This window comes from Gavialis gangeticus, unplaced genomic scaffold (genome assembly GCF_001723915.1).
Source record: "Gavialis gangeticus isolate Ggan-Ray unplaced genomic scaffold, GavGan_comp1, whole genome shotgun sequence".
Classification (NCBI taxonomy): Eukaryota; Metazoa; Chordata; order Crocodylia; family Gavialidae; genus Gavialis; species Gavialis gangeticus.
Window position 1 is genome coordinate 226,324,207 of NW_017729032.1, and position 6,533 is coordinate 226,330,739.

Genomic DNA, 6,533 nt, shown 5'->3' on the forward strand with positions numbered 1-6,533 from the left:
CCCTGATGAGGCCATGAAGTCTGACAGGTTTCAAGGAGATAGGTACAGGGGTTTCCCCAGAGCACTGGGATTGGAAAGTACCTCAGGGAAGGATCACAGTTACTGGCCAGCTATGCAGTCAATATCAGACCAGTCCTTCCCTGCTCTTCGCCCTCCCTCTCCTTAGTTTCTGTTTAGCTGCAAGCAAGCCATCTTCGAAACTCAATACATTTCAAAACTTTTGAAATGTTTCAAGTGCCCTCATTTCATTTCAAAGCTGTTTCGAAGCCTTTAATTTCATTTCAATTTCACTGTTTTGAGCTCAAAACTTGTCGAAACAGCTTCAGAACAAAACACCCATTGAAATTTTGCACAGCCCTGTTGCATAATAGTGCCAATTACAATGCACTGAGTTTGTAGCTGTTAATACAGGTACTAAACTTAATATGCAGTAACAATGGTGCATTAATGTATGAGTAGACATGTCCAGTATCATCAATACACTCCTTCCTTCCTTCCGAGTCTGCCCTGCTAACCTCCTGACTACTCATATTACATGCTTGGTAACTCATAAGAACATTGGTCAAAATCCTGCTATATCCTCAATTTGTTATTCTTTTCCTAGCCCCATCTCATCATATATTATATTTTCATAGAAGACATGACAACTTTAAGGAGGGATAAAGGGTGAGGAAGATTATGGTGTGGTCAGTAAGAATGTGTCATGTCATATATACAAAATATATATATTATATCCTGTGTTTACCTGAATCCAAGATGACCCTGATTTTAAAATAATCCCCCAATAATTAGATTCTATATATGGACAATTTATAAATTTGTTCTAATTTTCTATGTATAGTTTCTAATTATGGGGGGGTTAATTTTAAATTCATTCCACCCACTGGTTCAGTGGGAAAAGCAGTGGCAGACTGTGGGGGAGGGGGCAGGTGTTGTGGAAAGCTGCATCTGTCCCTAAAGCTTCCACCCCCCTGCCTGTCTCCCCTTCTGCTTACCCTTGATCTGATTCTGGCATGGCTCTTGCCCCACTGCAGCACTTCCTACTGTCTAGTTCAAGCAGTTCTCTAAAGAATACTGAGTTAATGAATCGCAACCCCAAATGGGTACCTTTCTCCATGAAATGTCTATGGAGCTAACACATCCCTGTCAGGAGGTGCTATCTCGCCCAGGGGTCTGGTTTTGAATAGGTGGCAAGGCATCACATTTAGGTGCTCCAATTATATTGCAATGTTCCTGCAAGAGTCTTGTGATGTCTAAGTCCTTGGGTATCTATCCTTGAAGCACTATTGCAAGGAAGTGTGCAAATAACCAATGGGTTGTTTTGCAAGTTTTGAATAATTTGCATGCCATTATAAACAACCATTTATAGACTGCTATATGTCTCTTTAGTCCCAGAAAAAAAGTTTGGAATTGACAGGCCCTACATAAATTCAGCCTGTAGCCACCCCCTTTGTGCTGCTCTCCATGCCTTTCCCGAACCAGGATGAACCCAGTATAGGGAAGGCTGACAACAGCCTTGGAGGGATGCGGACAACATTGAAAGGGTCCAGAGGAGGGCCACCCGCATGATCCAGGGACAACAGGGCAGACCCTATGTTGAAAGACTGCGGGACCTAAACCTGTTTAGCCTTCACAAGAGAAGGCTGAGAGAGGACCTGGTGACTGTCTATAAGCTCACTAAGGGGGACCAGAAGAGTTTAGGGAGACACTGTTTCCCCTAGCGCCTCCTGGCATAACAAGGAATAATGGACACAAATCATTGGAAAGTAGGTTTAGATTAGACATCTGCAAGAACTACTTCACAGTTAGGGCGACTAGGAGCTGGAACCAACTTCCAAGGGAAGTGGTGATGGCTCCTACCCTGGGGATCTTTAAGAAGAGGCTTGATGCCTACCTGGCTGGACTCATTTGAGTCCAGTTTTTCTCCCGCCCAGGCAGGGGGTCGGACTTGAAGATCTACAAGGTTCCTTCTGACCCTACTTCTATGATTCTATGATTGCTAGCAGTCCTGGGAGAGGTAAGGCAATGGCACAACAGGGAAACTCCTTGCACCTTCTCCAGACTGGACCAGAGACAAGGGTGAAGCTTCTTGGCCCTCCTCCCCAACTGGCTCCCCCTACCACCTGTCTCCACCCCACACTGCCTATTGCCTCCCTCACTGCCTGTCACCCACCCACCACCTGCCCCACACTGCTCACCACTGTTTTCCACACTGCAGCAGTGGGGGAGTTCTAATTCAGGTGTGGGAAGCAAGAAGGAAGAGGCTTACTTAGCTAAAGGTCTCAAGGAGTGGAGTGGAGGAAACTGTGTACAGGATATCCTCCAATGTGGGAAGTGGGCAAGAAGCAGCAAATTGCTGCTGCACTCCCCTACTAGACTGGACTGGGAGGGTACTGAAGCAGCAGGGAAATGTCCCCTACCTATTCCTCAGAACAGGCAGTCCCTAGAAAGCAGTGACCTACTGCTTCATTTCCCTTCTTGGACCAGGCTAGAAGGAGAGTGCAGCAGCATACAGACATTTATTCTTGTGTTAAAAAACTCTCTCACAGGGGACATCCAGATGTCAACCTGGAAGATCTTTTTCCTAGAGGGACATGTTTCTCCAAGTAGAATTTCAATGAATGCTTGTACACACACAGTTTCTACTGGAAGACTGGTGGTTCTCCTGGTAGAAAGATAATGCCTGTACATGGCCTTAAAGATCAAGTGATTCATAAAGACACAAGCTTTTGTAGGCAACAACCTACTTCATCAGTTATCCTGCCCTACATTTAGACTCTAGACTAACACAGCTAACTACCTCTGTCATTACTTGAAATTTAATCTGGGTTCCCGTAACAATAACAGAGATGACTCAGTCACTATTGCCTATGCCAGGGGTATGAAAAGAGGAGCCATGTTGACTGGCCTACAGGGCTCCAAAATGGCCTGAGAATTTAGGATCAAAGCAAGTAGGATATGGAGGCCCATTGGGAATTCACATTAGTGGTGGGGGCAAGTGATGACTGCATTAACCCCTGCAGAAGCAGTCCCATGATTCAGATCTGGCCCAAGGGGCCTGGGTTAGTTTGACACTCATGGCCTATGCAATCTTTGATTTCCCAGTTAAACTGCCAGCTAGTGCAAAAGTAATGCATTTGTGATGTGGGAGTTGAAACTGAAACCCAAACCTATTTTAGTCAAGGGGACATATCCATTAGCTGTAAAGAATATTCATTCTTCTTGCTCCTTACCACCACCAAATTCAGCTATACTCTCAAGTCCATTGCATTCCCTCATATGGATATAACAATTGTCCATATTAGTTATGTGCCTCCAGATTTAATTCTACTCACAGTTAATCAAATCCCTTCCTCTTCCAAAAATTATTCAACTTTACTCACTCTGTGTTTAATTTTTCTGCATTGTCCAAAACACCTGTGCATGGAGCCTGTACCAGCACTGGCAAGTTTCAATATTCCTGTTTTAAATAGAGATGGTCAAAATGCAATGAAAATAGTAAACAATATGAGGCCCTCATACCATGAAGAAATAAAATGGCAAGATTTTTCTTCCTTTTACAGAAGCTTTTAAAATACTCCCACAGCCTGAGCCAAGAAATGGCTGTTACCATTTTGAAAATGGAACCTTGCTTAAATTTCCTGTCTCCCACAAAGTGAACTTTGCAACAGTTCCACACAAACATTTTAAAATTTACAGTGCTGCATATGTCCATTGATAAGTCATTGTATGTAGTACAGCATAATTTCTTCAGCTGCAGAAGCAAAGGAAGGTACACAAAGCAGGGTGGCCAATAACTAATCTTCAGAAGCTAAATGCAAAGGAATATGCCTTCACCTTTGTGACTTAGGACCACTGAAACCACAGAAAGATTATAAGGAACTTTCACCTCTTTGGGGGGTTTTCAAATGAGTCCCTAATTAAAAACGAATATTGTTGATTATATAGGTCTGCTATTACAGAATATTTCAAAAGTAGGAACTCACATTTTTTTTTAATGTACTGAGAGGTGTAGGAAGGCTATTTCCTTTTTATTGATGTTTTAAGGTTAGCTGATTACATTCACCAGTTTGTATCACCAGGTTTATTTCATAGAACAAACCCAGAAATGTGCATATGTAAATTCAGTATACATGGAAGCAGAACTGCTGTGACCAACTGATAATGTGGGTAGTTTCTGTGTCTTTCAAAGACAGCTTTTTCAACAGTATTCTTCAGTCCTGACATTAAAACACATTTTTTTCTACTTCTGGTCTTCTCAAGGACAAAGACTTGCAATTATGACAACATTGTAAAAATCCATGTGGTATTTTGGGGATAGACATAGATACCCCATGGAGATTCTGTTCAGAGCACCAGACTTATTTGTAAACTAACCTATAATTTGCAAACTGATCTCCAAAGAGAACAAAATTGTCTGTAATATTTAGCCTGAGTTTCACATGCATATCATACAAAGTTTTAGGTTCAAGATGCAATGCAACATAACACATACTTAGCAAAGTTCAGAGAAGGTTGGACATTATATCCTGTTACCCTAGGCTAACATGTTTTTTCTTTTATTATTCCTTTTTCTGAGATCACCAAACAAACCTTGGTTCTGAAAAAGAGAGCTCAAGAGAGAAAGCTATAGACAATCCTTGGGGTTTGAGTTGTCACGATTTTAGATAATAGCTAAAAAAAAGTTATTAGTGCAATTGGGCGTGATTATTAGCGTTAATAATAGGATGTGTAATTCATATTGTAGACCATGGAATTTCAACCTGGGGTTGTGTCTCAGTTGCTAGAAGTTTCAAAAGACATTTTTCTCTTTATTACCAGATAAAAGAGAGATTCTAAAATCTTGTTCCAACTATAACATAGGTTACAATATAGAAACGGCTAAGAACAAGTGATATATACATGCATCCAGTTGGGACATTACAAAGATCAACAAGTAATTTAATTTAGGTCAACAGAAAGATATTATATGGCACCAATTTTCAGTCATTAGTAAATGAAGATATACTAACTTGAAAAACTTTGGTTAATTTTTTTGTTCTCAGTTTTCTATTGTACCATTGTTGAATGTTAAAACAATTCCTGTGTGCTCTTTTTTGCTCTTTCAGTCCATTACACAAGCACTTCTGACCTAAAATTGAAGAAATGTTACCAGTGGGTGAATTTATATGAATTACATTTGTTTTTCCATTTTTCCAGCCACGTAACTCCTGTTAATCTCTGTTACACATTAACGAAGAATGCTTGTCTTCCTGATCCCTCACTGGTTGCGATAAAAAAGAAACTAGTTTTTGCAGTTAGTCCTAGCTTTTAAAAGGCTGTTGCTTGTTTCAAAGTGACCACAGAATGAACGGGTGACAACCAGCTGTATCAACAAAATTAAGGAAGCAGTCAGCATTTCCAGCTAGACCAGTAATGAGATCCAATTAAACAAACCACAACGCCTGAAAGAATATATTATAAGGGAAGACCTTAAATTAAATTATCCAAATATATCTTTATTTTAAAACAGGGGCCAGCAACGTTTTTGAAGCTGCAAGCTAGAACAACCCAGCCCCAGTCCATTGTAGGCCAGGTGACCTCAGTGGTATGTCAGCAGTAAGGTTGTCCTTCCCTGTATTCCCACTGCAGTCACAAAGCTGGAAGTTATGCTTGCACTCCCACTGCTTCTCTCAGCATCATGATCCCTGGCTATGGTGTGAGTGCAGCTCACAGCTGAAAGTGAGCTGAGGCCAGGGAGTGGGAAGCTGTGCCTGTACCACTTCTTTCTGCTTCTCCTTCCCTCTTCCACTCTCCTTCCTTCCCCCAGGGCTGCAGTGCAAGTCCAGTTTCCAGTCAGAGCAGAGCTGTACCAGGACAGGGAACTCTTCCATGCTGCTCCTACTTCTCCCCCTTTCCCCCCACCCTATATATCCCAGCTCTGGTACAGCTCTTCTCTGGCTGGAAACTGCAGCCTTGGGGAGGAGGGAAGGGGGAGTGAAGAGGAAGTGGTAGCTACATGGGTGCAGCTTCCAACTCCCCACTCCTGTGCAGCTCCCCTTTAGCTGGAAGCTGTGCCTATGCTGCAGCCTTAGGCTAGGGACAGAAGTTACACATAAACCAGTTTAATGGATCAGAAACTGGCTTAAACTTGTAAAAGAACATAAGTACAGTACACATAAACCTGTTTCAAAATGGCCAAAACTGGTTTAAGATAAACCTGGTTGAATATGCTATCAGACTTAACTGATTTAGGTCAAACTGGTTTATGCAAATTCTGTCCCAGACCCCTTCCTGGTTTAAGTTAAACCAGAGTCCTCCAGCACCCCAGCAGGCTCTGAAGCCCTGGGATGGGCTGTGCTCTCTTCTCCAGAGAGCAGGGCTGGCCCCTCCCCTCTGCTGTCTAGCATGAGCAGGGGCAGGGGTGTGACTAAATGCATCACAGCATGGCCCTGTTAGGCAAAGTGGGCAGAGAGAGGATTAATTCCCTCCTCTCCCTCCCCTCCACTGCAGAAGGTCTGCCTGTCTGCAAATGATCAGACAAGGCAGAGGTG

At 42.6% G+C, this 6,533-nt stretch overlaps 1 long non-coding RNA gene across 1 annotated transcript in view; it reads left to right on the forward strand.

Annotated features, from left to right (window-relative positions):
* The first annotated feature begins 4,803 nt into the window (after positions 1 to 4,803).
* Positions 4,804 to 6,533, forward strand: part of LOC109303421 — an 18,182-nt gene continuing 16,452 nt past the window's right edge. The window contains exons 1-2 of the long non-coding RNA XR_002099101.1: positions 4,804 to 4,936; positions 5,109 to 5,158. This is a non-coding gene — a long non-coding RNA (uncharacterized LOC109303421). The remainder of the gene's footprint in view (positions 4,937 to 5,108; positions 5,159 to 6,533) is intronic.